The sequence below is a fragment of the Pongo pygmaeus genome, chromosome 10 (genome assembly GCF_028885625.2).
Source record: "Pongo pygmaeus isolate AG05252 chromosome 10, NHGRI_mPonPyg2-v2.0_pri, whole genome shotgun sequence".
NCBI classification, from domain to species: domain Eukaryota; kingdom Metazoa; phylum Chordata; class Mammalia; order Primates; family Hominidae; genus Pongo; species Pongo pygmaeus.
Window position 1 is genome coordinate 59,284,676 of NC_072383.2, and position 13,278 is coordinate 59,297,953.

Here is a 13,278-nt window from a genome sequence, read left to right on the forward strand (position 1 = left end):
GATCAAAATAACTACTTTGTCCAGCATAACCAAATGCATGGTTTTGGGTGAAGAAATTTTCAGCTGCTGAAGGTTATTTTTTCCAAATATTCTTTTTAACATTAAAATCTTAGCTATAACACATAATTTTTTCTTAGTAAATGGAATATATCAAGTATAATTTAACTTTATGAATTTAAATAGTATTTCTACTATAGATATGTGATTACTTTAGAAGATATAGATTTATAAATCAATTTGTTTCTGTAAATTGTTGTCTGTCTTTAGTACTTTTGTCCCTATAACCTTGAATTTGCCATTTGCTTGTTTCTCTGTAATCAAAGTAACAGAGATATTTATGAAAAATATAGATTTCTACTCTTGATCTTTTGAATAAGAATCTATGGGCAAAAATGGCAATATACTTCAATTATATCTTAAATATATTTCATTATACTTTTAGTTTTATTCAACCAAAGTCAATTTATAATAAAACAATGCTTGCAAATAGGAATTTTCTCTATACTGCTATGAATTTTAACCCTTAAAAAGAGAAGCAAAAAGCACCTAAGAACTGTATATAAAGGGTGGATTGTGGGAAAGTAATGACACCTGCAATAGATAAAGAAAAGCATACCACCCTCAGGAGTGACCAAGAGAAACTTAACCAAAGAAAAGTGAAAAGAGAAGACCCAGACATAAAAGATTTGAGACCAAAAATGTTGACAGTTCTTTGAGAGGGAAAATGGGGAGTCCCAATAAGAAAGGATTACCTCCATAGAGGCATGTTTTTAGTAGAGAAAAACACAAATGTGTCCAGGAGCAGTAGCACATATGAGCTATAGCACATACAGGCTCATGTCTGTAATCCCAGTGCTTTGGGAGCCCAAGGCAGAGGGATTGCTTGAGGATAGAAGTTTAAGACTAGCCTGGGCAACATAGAGACCTCATCTCTACAAAAAATACAATACATAAAAATTTTCCAGGTGTGATGCTGTGTGCCTGTGGTCCTAGCTACTCAGGAGGCTAAGGCAGGAGGATCCTTTTGGCCCAGGAGTTCCAGGTCACTGAGCCATGATTATGCCACTGCACTTGGGTCTGGGCAACAGAGTGAGACCCTGTCTCAATAAAAAAATTAACAAAAAAACAAGTATGTAAACATTTCAGAGAATTTGATTACCAGGTTTTACACGTTTTTGTTTACATGATAATATGCCAGTGGCAGGACGTTGGGAGTGGCCACTGCCATCACACCAGATGTAGGGGGAAGCTCTGCCTGGTGGTGACAGGAGAACCTGTGGGAGCAGCAGTGGCAAAAGTGGGACCCGTGTGACTCCCATCCCCTGCGCCCCTGTGTTCCTGAGGCAGCCGTCCGCACCTCCCCTACCCTCATGCAGCAGGCAGGACCTGAAACCAAGCCTGGCACCTCCGTGTCTCTAGATCCTGGCCCTATGTCACTGCTCTCGCCCATTGCCACTGCAGGAGGGCATGAGGACAAGGTGGACAGTCCCCAGAGCCTGCCCCTGGGAGCCCCCCAGAGCCCTCCACGATGGGGCCAGTAAGTGTCATCTGCAACCGTGGAGACAGACAGTGTGGATGGGCATGGAGGAGCGGACAGAGAGTGGCCCCACGGTGAAGCTGGGCCCCGGGTGGTGCCGCACTTGCATATGGAGCATGGGGGCCAACCTGGGGTGCAGAGCTGTGGCCACGCTTTGGGGACCCAGGGAGGCAAGTGGGAGTGGAGCCTGCTTCTGAGACCTGGCCAGTGGCACGGCCACTGCATCCACCTGGCTCGAGGAGCCCAGATGTGGGCTCCCTAAAGCGCTACATGTCTTCTCTCCTCTTCACCCACAATGTGGCAAGCAAGGGGCATGTTTCATCCATGGTTGTATTATAGCTTTTTCAGCCTCGCCATTCAGTGAGCCCTGAGTTCTTGTCCTGAAACCAGGAAGAATGAGGTATGCAGACACGTGGAGGGTCAGCAAGACAAAGAGGAGCTTTACTGAGCACTAGAACACCTCAGAGAAGACCTGCAGTGAGCAGCTCCTCTCCATAGCCAGGTGTCCTGATGAATGTTGAGCACCTAGCAGAGAGGATAGCCAATCTTTGCAGCTGGCTGTCCCATAGTCTGCAGCTTTCAGCAGAGAGGAGTGCACAGAATGGGTGACTCCTGTCTGCAGGCAGGTCATCCTGTCATCTCTGCAGCTCTCAGCAGAGAGGGTAGCTGGTCAACCCATCATCTCTGTCTTCTGCTGTTCTGGCTGAGACCAGGGCTTTTATGGGCCTCAGAGGGGAGGAAGTGCATGCTGATTGGTTCATGGGTGGCCATGAGTGGGCCTGGAAAAGGCACCACAAGTCCCCACTGAAGGTGGGGCCTGAAGGTGGGGCCTCACCAGGGACCTACCCCCTTCTGCCCAGGAGCTTGTCTGCCTCCTGCTGCCATGGGTGTTGCCCAGGCTGCTCACACCAAGGGGCATCTGCAGGCCAGTGCTGAGCTGCCCTCAGCACTCCCTCAGCTTCCCCTCCATGCTTGTCAGTGCCCAAACTCTGGAAGGGGCTGAGTGGCAGGGGACTCAAGTGTTAGTGCTGCCCCCAGTGTGTGCACACCCAGCTTGGTTGTGACAGTGTCTGGGCTTGGCCCCAACCCTGTTCCAAGATCAGAGAGGGCACTGGGAGTGGGGAGAGGCCAGGCAGCAGGAGAAAACACCCCCAAACCTACAGGGGCAGGAGGAGGCATCCCAGGTCCCCAAGGGTGCAGACTGCAGAGATGCCCGAATACTGCACCTGGGAAGATGGGGGTCCCGCCCACCTGGCTTGTGACTGTGACCATGGGGTGCCTCCAGGAGCAGATCACAGGCCCTGGCCCAGCCATAGGGAATGTCAGGCTCAGCAGTCATCTCGATGGGAGGCAGACCCTGGGGACATGGCCCCAGGTGACCCTGTGCAGGGTCTCCTCCTGAGGTGCAGGAACCCGGTGCCCTCAGTGGGGTGGGCATGGTGACCACACTGCTGGCCAAGTCCCCAAAGCGAGCACTCTCCCACTTCCTGTGCCAGGTCCCCAAAGCACAGCCCCAACTCAGCACCCTAGGCCCAGCACCCATTTTCTGTGTGCAAGTGTGGCACTGCCCTGGGCTCAGCTCTGTCTTGGGGCCCTTCTCTGCCCAACTGCACTGCCCCCCCACAGGTGGGCAAGTCAGCCCAGCTGGATTATGGTGGCCCCCAGGGCAGCAGGCTCCAGGGATTATCTGCTTTCTCCCCACACCCTCCTCGCAGCAGCAGCAGCGGGTGAGAGTAGTGGCATGGGCCTGGTGTCCAGAGCGATGGACACTCCAGGCCTGGGGCAGGTCCCACCTGGCTATATGAGGGTGAGGGCAGTGCAGTTGGCTCCCTCAGGGATGTGAAGAACAGGGGATGTGGGGCATAGGGGACCCGCTGCCCTCCTCACTGCTCCTCCTGCAGCCACTCCTGCCCCCACACTCACAACTCCCTGCTGCAGCAGGCACGGTGGCGTTTTCCTCTGAGCTGTTCTATTGCTCAATAAAGCTCCTCTTCATCTTGCTCAACCTCCACTTGTCTGGGTACCTCATTCTTCCTGGATCACAGGGCAAGAACTCGGGACCCACCAAATGGCGAGGCTAAAAGATCTGTAACGCAAACAGTGCTGAGACATGCTCCTTGTGGGCAAAGAGAAGGAGAGAAGAGCTGTATCCCTTCGGGGATCCCAGACCTGGAAGTTCCCCAAGCCAGGGCTGTGACTCCGTCTTTGGGGCCCTGCAGTTCCTGGCATCTTCAAGCTTCTAGGCACCACTGTGTTTCCCGGTGCCAGCTCTGGAAGCTGCTTGTGGTGCACCTGCTCATGTCTGACTGCACAGTAGCTGGACTCCATGCTCACTCACACACCCCTTGCCATTCCATGCCTTACTCTCCTTTGGCAGGCATGGGATCCAGGCTGGTAGCATGAGCTGAGTACAGCCTGCCATGCCAAGTGGGTGTAACGAACCCAGTGGATCTGAGCAAAACTCAGGCAAAGGCGCCACTGGCCACAGGGGTTTTCAGCCAGTAAAGCAATACTCCAAAGATCCTGTAACAGTAATTTGGAATGTTTTTTAGTATCTCTCCAATATATCATAGTTTTGGTTATGTTCAGTGAAATTAAATTTAAAATGAGATTTTATTTTTTAAACATGCCATATTTAGTGGTTGCAAGGTTTTTTACATTATAATAGTCATCTTCATTAGTAGCATCAGATATGTCATTATCCAAATTGCATTCCCTAAATATATAACTCCATATATTAGTGCCTGATTTCATTTAACCCACTTGTTGATCTATTTCTGTATATCATATGAAACTTAGATTACTGTTATCAGTTTTAATCATGTGTTCAATACCACATCTTTTTTATTTCTATATTGTACACATTTATCTAGTTACTCAGATTTCTCCCAGAGTGTGAGCCGGGAAAATAAGCAAAATGAAAAATTACATTAATAATTAGCCAATTTAGCTAATTAATAACTGTGGTAAGAATCAAAAGTTGAAATTTTTTGGACAAAATTAAACTTGTGGCTTTATTAATTTTTCATATAAACCTAATTGCCAGAACAAATATGTTAATTTGTGAGAAAGTCCCAATATGTAAACAATTCCTACATATTTTATTAACTGAAATTAAATAGTCATCCAGCAAAAAGGCTGTTCATAACTAATGATCTAGAGCAAAGTTATGCAGTACCTAACCCTTATGCAAAGAATTTGGTTGCAATAAAGCCACACAAACAAAACAATAAACTTTATTTTCTTGCTTTGCAAACATATTTCATATCTCTTTCCACACTATACTATCCATCATTATTAAAATAATGTCCTAAGCGTCTATTAAAAATCATCTACATCACATTTCTGTGGGATATTTTGAAATAAAAAAATTGTTTAACTTTTATACAGATGAATGTATGTAAAATATATACGTGAAGTCATTGCAATCCATCAAAATCTCTACTTGCTAATTATATTTTTACAAGCTCTACTAATATACTTATATTATGGTGTTTACTATAATATGGTTATTTAGTTAAAATATATAAAAATCAAAATTAATACAGTTACATTTAAAACATTTTCAAGAATTCAAAGTACTGATTCTCCAAAGGATAATTAAAAGTCTTAAAAGAAAAAAATCCAATATCTGAAGAAAAACCCATCTTCATTTCAGCATATTAATTTTTAAAAGTCTGACTTTAAAGACGTTCTATAATCATTAGGGTCCCATTAAATATACAGCAGGTGTTCAGAGATTTGGCTATTTAAGATTTAAAGTGCAATAAGTTACCTGAGCCAAATAAGCCACGGGACTTGACTTACTCCCTGACCATATGAGAGTTTCCCCTATGGCCAAATTTGCCTTCTGGAACAAAATTTACCCTCAATTGAACCTTTTCAACTGTATGAGCTTTAGATAAGACCCTTCTTTCTAAGTTTAGAGTCCTAAACAGATTGAGCTGCATCTCTTAAAGCACTCTTGAAACCTCTGATGAGAAGTCATGCCTAACTTCTGACAATTAACGCAGTTTTTCTGACTGTTGTGTATTGTAAGATGGCCAGCTAATTCCTTTATGTTTATGTTTATTAAAGATATGTCCTTAGCAATTCCACAGTGTCTTCCCTATGCCAAGATTTAAATAGATCCAGCCCAGTCATATGCAGCACAGCACTGGCAACACACAAAAACCTCTATTCACCTTCTTCCCTAATCTACATCTTTCTTGCATCCTACTCTGCCCTGATCATATTTCTCAGGGACCAAATGGACACTTGTTGCTAAGGCCACTTCAGGTGTAATACCTACTGTCCAGTCAGTGACATCCTGAGAGGTGAAGCCCCTGGGCTTCTGGGTGGGGTGAGGACTTGGGGAAGTTTTCTGTCTAGCTAAAGGTTTGTAAATGCACCAATCAGCACTCTGCAAAAAACGCACCAATCTGCACTCTGTGTCTAGCTAAAGGTTTGTAAATGTACCAATCAGCACTCTGTAAAAACAGACCAATCAGCACTCTGTAAAATGGACCAATCAACTCTCCGTAAAATGGACCAATCAGCAGGATGTGTGTGGGGCCAAATAAGGGAATAAAAGCAGGCCACCCTCACCAGCAGCAGCAACCTCCTCAGGTCTGCTTCCATGGTGTGGTAGCTTTGTCCTTTTGCTCTTTGGAATAAATCTCGCTGCTGCTCACTCTTTGGGTCTGCAACACCTTTAAGAGCTGTAACACTCACCACGAAGGTCTGCAGCTTCACTCCTGAAGACAGCGAGACCACAAACCCAACAGGAGGAACAAACAACTCTGGATGTGCCACCTTTAAGAGCTGTAACACTTGGCCAGGCGCGGTGGCTCATGCCTGTAATCCCAGCACCTTGGAAGGCCAAGGCAGGAGGATCACAAGATCAGGAGATCAAGCATCCTGGCTAACATGGTAAAACCCTATTTCTACTAAAAAATACAAAAAATTAGCCAGGCGTGGAGGCGGGCGCCTGTAATCCCAACTACTTGGGAGACTGAGGCAGGAGAATGGCGTGAACCTGGGAGGCGGAGCTAGCAGTAAGCCGCGATCATGCCACTGCACTCCAGCCTGGATGACAGAGCAAGACTCCCTCTCTAAAAAGAAAAAAAAAAACAAAAGAGCTGTAACACTCACTGCAAAGGTCTGCAGCTTCACTCCTAAAGTCAGTGAGACCACGAACCCACCGGAAGGAAGAAACTCTGGACACATCTGAACATCTGAAGGAACAAACTCCGGACACACCATCTTTAAGAGCTATAAAACTCACCATGAGGGTCCGCAGCACAATTCCATGCTATCTCACTAATTACCGTGTACATCCCTTTACTTCATCAACACACATCACCAGGTAACCAGTTCTCTTTCTATCTGCTCCAGATCCACTTGCTGCCAATCCAAAGAGGGCAGTTAAGTAACTCTTTCTTCTTTGTTAGCATAAAGCTAAATTAAATCTGGTATGAATTCTATAATAAAAATATTTATTCTATCAAAAAACAACATGGTAATAAAAATTACAGTTTTATTTGTTAGGTAAAGCAAATGAAGAATTCAAAATATTATATAAATAGATGTTGTGATCCATCTTTCCCAAATTTGACAAATATTCTTTGAATTCTAAAAAGCTCACCTTTTAACTAAATAGGTGTAAAAATTAATATAAGCTTTGCAAAGTAATGTACAGCACAACATATATATATATAATAATGAGAAACATTTTTAAAAATGATTTTCATAATCTGTAGACAGTTCTCTATAATCATGTGATTTACAAAATAATTTTCCGTATATTTAGAATATTAAAAATGTGGAATAAATGAAACCATGAGACCCTGCTTGGCTGAACTGTAAACAATTTTCTGAGTTATCACTGGGTACTACAACCTCTCACCTCTGTTATTTCTATATCTATTTGAATATTACAACTCCAGAAATGTAATGTTTTGGAAAGAGAAGATCATTTGGCAGTGCGACTCTTCCTGGAATTTATAGCAGACTAACACATTTCTACAACTCAGTAAAGACTCAGGAATATCACTCAGGCATGATTATGGGTGGCATAGATTGTCATAGTATTTCAAAGAACTACAGACTATATATAATTCTGTCATAGTCAAAAATTCTAAAAGTCATAGAAGATTTAATTTTAATCTATGTGACAAATAATTGAAAGACATTAGCAATGGAGTGAGATACTGTTCTCCAAATTTTGATTTGAACAAATGAATCTGCATTTGCTCAAATGGACAGTTAGGAATGGCAAAAGTGTTTCACAGGCCGTATTCACCTATATATTTACCACATGTAGATAATATCCATTATTTCAGAATATATAACTAGGAAAAAAGTAACAAGTCTACTAAAATAATTTGAAGCACATGCGAAAGAAATCATTACTCTGAAAACTCAGAAGAATAAAGGAGTACCCAAACTATTTACAGCAAGAAATAAAGAACATTTTAGGAATCATGTGTTTGGGTCAAAAGGAATAATGAAGTAATAAATAGAATATAGAAGATAGTTTCAATAAAAATTAGATCAAAAGGAACAAGTTAAAAACGGTAAAATAAAGACGAAGAGAAAGGATTGTAGTCCCTAAAATAAGACAAGAATGCAAACATGCCATGAAATGAATGCAGAAGATTATTAAAACGTGTGTTGGTATGAGTAAAGAGAAGACGTGCTGCTGCAGAACATGGAAAGATGCATGTTAAAATACTTGAAAAAAAGTTAGGATGCATAAAGAGAATAAAAAACGCTTGGCATAAAGTATAAAAAACAAGAACCAATCTGTAAATTGTAGTCATGCCTACGGTTGTCAGAAAAAAATACATTCTCTCTCTCTTCCTTTCTTCTTTCCTTCCTTCTTTTCGTCCTTTCTTTCTTTTTTATTAATTGATTGCTACACCTGGCAACCCTAGTTGTATTTAAAAGAATCAGTGAAGGTGGGGAGGAAGGCCAAATAAAACAAAAACAGCAACGAATGAACTTTGCTGTACTATAAACGAGCAATATAACTCATTGAAGGGGCACGAGGAAAATAAACATAAATAACGTTGGAAAACTATATTTTGACTATACTCTCTAAGGCTAAACATAAAAAAAGAACTCTCCACAAATATTGTACCCTAGTTGGTAGGTTTTTTACAGAAATATGGGTTAACAATTCTAAGGTCATTTTATATATATTCTAGGTTTCAGCAAATAACTATATAGTGTACAATGAGAGCAGGTTCCTTACTATTGTAGAAAATAGTCATAAATAAGAAAATACAAAGGGCTAGAATGTACCCTGTGGTATTAGACATGTATTGGAAGTATCAGTATGAAGTCACAGTTTTATATTTACTTACATACACACATACACACATACATACATATACTATATATAGATGAAGATGTATACACACTAATTTTATGTTGCACTCTCCTTTTTCAGGGAAAAACCCCTCTATTATGAGGATAATGTGTTAAGCAAAATAAATGAGCAAAAGGAAAAAGACATAACATCTAGGATGTAGAAAACCAACACAGCGGTGAGGCTAAGGAAATTGCCAGCATAAGGGTAAGGAGAAGCACAAAGATAAGAATTGTGCACGAGGCTTAGTGATCAACCAGTTCTGATAAGAAAAGAAGGATGTAGGATTCCAGGAATATGTTTAAGAGAAAACAATTGATGTGTTGGATCATCTGATTTTTTTTTATATTGAGAGGATTACATCTCTGGCAAAAAGATGTGGAGAAATTATTACTAGATTAAAAAGCATATTAAAAGTGAAGCTGTTATTAATTCTAATAAAATTTTAAAAGATACACTGGAAAAGACAAGTAATTACAATGTTTGACATCATGTTTCTCGAGAGCATATTAGATACAAAATGATCATAGAATATAATTTTTAAAGAATACAAGAAAAATAACTCTGAGCTTATAACTTTATGTCTAGATAAACTATTATTTGAAAATCAGGGCATAATAGAAATATTCCCATGCATTCCTGAGATGATTGATCTCATGAACATATACCCTGAAGACATGTTGGATGAAGTCCTCAGATAATAAGGAAAACAAATCCAGAGGATGTGGGAAAAGATAAGTAACAGTATTCAATCATTTTTTTAAATTAAGGTCAACTACCATAAAAATAAAGAATACATAAGCTGGCAGAATAAAATTTCATCTATTCAATGGAAAACAGAACAGAGAGAAACAATAACACAGAAAAGTATAGTAATTGAAAACTTTTACAATTACACTCTGAGACAGAATGCAAAATAAAATAATACTGAGGTATATATTGCTGTCAAGTGACACATATATAAAAAGCAATAGTGGGACTGAAGATAAAGGGATTTTAAAAAGAATGGCAAAAATGAATTAAAATGACATCAGCCTAGCAATCTTAATATCTGAAAAAAACAAAGTCAAATATCATAAATCACAGAAAGATATTATATGCATGTAAACTGAAAAGTAGGGTAGAAAGATACAACTACCATAGTAGCATAGGTACCTAAAAATTCAGCTTCAAAATATATCAAGCAAAAAATTGGTATGGTAGAGAGATGTTAATACCTTTAAATCAGAGTTTGGCAAACTATGGACTGTGGACCAAATCCTGCCTGCCACATATTTTTGTAAATAAATCTCTATTGGGACACATTGTCTATATGTAGTGCTTTAGCACTACAATGATAGAGTAGGTTCCACAGAGGTCATTTGACCCACGTAGCCAAAAATGGTTACAAGTTTTCTTTTGAGAGTAGTAAAAATGTTCTAAAATTGATTGTGGTGATGAATGTAAAAGGCTACGAATATACTAAAAACCATTGAGTTGTAAAATTTGAGTGAACTGTACTGTATGTAATTTATATCTCAATAAAACTGTTTTTAAAAAGTTACTATCTGGCTTTTTAAAGAAAAAGTTGCCAATTCCTAATATAAACAACACAAATGCTAAGTTCCAGTTCTTAAATATTCATAGAACTCTATACCCAACAGAGAATGCACCTTCTTTTCTTTTTTTTTTTTTTCAAGTCTTACTCTGTCACCCAGGCTGGAGTACAGTGGCGCGATCTCGGCTCACTGCAAGCTCCGCGTCCCTGGTTCACGCCAGTCTCCTGTCTCAGCCTCCCAAGTAGCTGGGACTACAAGCGCCCGCCACCACGCCCGGCCAATTTTTTTGTATTTTTAGTAGAGATGAGGTTTCACCTTGTTAGCCAGGATGGTCTCGATCTCCTGACCTCGTGATCCGCCCGCCTGGACCTCCCAAAGTGCTGGGATTACAGGCGTGAGCCACTGCACCCAGCCAGAATGCACCTTCTTTTCAAGCACACATAGAATATTTACGAAGTAATACATTCTAAGCCCCAAGAAGGAAGCTTCAAAAATAAATAAAAGTAAGAAAGAAGATTCAACATTTCAATATTATAATATTAAATTGCATATTCATTTTTAAAGAATAATTTATATGAATATGAAAACCACATAATATAAAATAACCTGTGGGTTTAAGAAAGGAATAAATAACTAATTGAAAAGTAGTAATAAATCTGTGAAAATAAATGAAGACCACCCAAATAAGACCAAGCAAAGGTGATTTATTTGGGCTTGCAAAGGAGTCGGTCACTATCACTTGCATTTGGTAGAGACTCAAAGGCAGACAAAGTGAAAAAAAGTTACAGTGGAAAAAAGAAGACTTCAGGTGTCTCCTGATTAGAAGCTGTTGACGTAAGGAAGCTGGAGGTGGGATGCATATTTGGCTTCCCTTAGTTGATCTTAAGTTAAAAGTAAAACAAAATTAGGAAAAACGTAGGGAACATGAAAGTTATTTAATCAACTGCTGGCTATGTTCGGTCAATTGCTACGAAGGTTGTGGTTTCACTTCCTGGACAATTTGCTACAGAGGTTATGATTTGGCTTCCTGAGCTGGTTGCTGCAGATTGTGGGTCTGGGTTCTGTTTTTACATATAGTCTAATCACAGTCCATTAAAATATTCAGTCTCTTTGAAAACATCTTAGAGACACCACTGCATTATATTATATAAGAGAGAATGAGACAGTTTAAAAATGAATAAATTTGATAATTCTCCCAATATATTAGATAAAAGAGCCACAAAGTGAATCCACAAAACAAAGAATAAAAACATAACAAACAAGGAATGAATGAAGAGGAGGATAAGAGAAAAGCTGAGAAATTAAACAAAAATCTATTTTTCCTACAATAGCCTGGGGGCCTTACATTATCTGCTCTCCAATGTCACCCCATTAATTATATAAACGTTTCTCTTACTACTTGAACATGGCCCATTCCACTCCTGCTCCTGGAGCAGGAATTTCTTTTGTGGGTTTAGTATGAAGTTTTAACTTTAGTCATGGATCAGGTAAAGTTTTCTGTCCATTCTTGGGAACCATTTGTTTATAACGGATATATAATAGCATATATTATATGCTACTTTTAAGAGATATGCCTAAGTATAAGGACATAGAATGTTTGAAATGACTAGGCTAGGAAAAGATACAGTATGCAAATATTAACCACAGAAAGTTGATATATTAATTATTCAAGTAATTAGAACTTAAGTGTCTGTTTCTCAAAGGTTTGGTAAACTTGCTTATAACACCATCTAGTCTTGTGTTTTTTTGTGGGCAGATTTTATTTCTAATTTTTTTCTTTAAAGATTTTAGACCTATCAAAGTTGTCTATTTCTAGTTCTTAAATACATACAGGTTTTTAAAAATATCCATTCTGTCTAAGATTTAAAACGTATTGGTTCAAAATTGTTTACAGCACCTCATATGTTTTTACAAATTTATCATATAAAAATTTTGTCTTCTTCAATATGAGTATTACTTAATTATGCCTTACCTATTTTTCTCCTGATAGAAGTTCCCAGAATTTTTTCTGTATTGTAGTCTCTAAACAATTTTTTTTAATTACTGATGCCATCTACTGTATTTTTCTGTGTTTATTTCTTCCAGTTTTTAAAATAATTTCTACATTTTTACTTTTTTAAGATTATTCTACCTTTTCTCCTTTAAAATGCTGGAGTTACATGCTAAATATGTTAATTTTAATTTTTCTTGGTTTCTTTTAAAAAATATATTATAAATCTTTCTTATGATAATATTTTACAGAGTAAGTTTGCAACAAGGATAATAAAGCACTCTTATTTCTGTGTTTAACCAGATGCAATATTTTTGCATTTTATTATAAAGGATTTGGTCTCACCTTCATTGTTTCGTGTACTTTTCTTAGCACTGAGAATGTTCCAGAGCATTGTAATATCAGTTTCTCCTTAAAGATACATTTACAAGTGGGTAGTATAAATTTACACTTCATACTCACTCTTGAGATGTTAATTTTTTATTACTATGATATTTTCAGTGTTTTTCAGCATGTTTCTTAAAGATATGCTCCTAAAATGGAAGACTAAAGAAAAAAGAAAGACCCAAGACACGGGAACAAATAATCCAAAGGGAGAAAGAACTCATGTTCCAATCAGCTATTCTGTAATCTTGCTTTCAAATATGAATAGGCAGCTAGGGTTATCTGAGAAATGCTCAGAAACATAGAGGGTGGGAGACCTTGAAGTAAAGACTACAGCATGGAAACTGAACAGCAACTTCAGTTTGAGAGCCATGTTCTACATTTAGACTGCCTGGGTTGAAATAATAACTTCAAATCTTAGTAGCTATGTTACCTTAGTAGCTCAGTAAATTATTCAAGTTCTCAAAGGCTCACT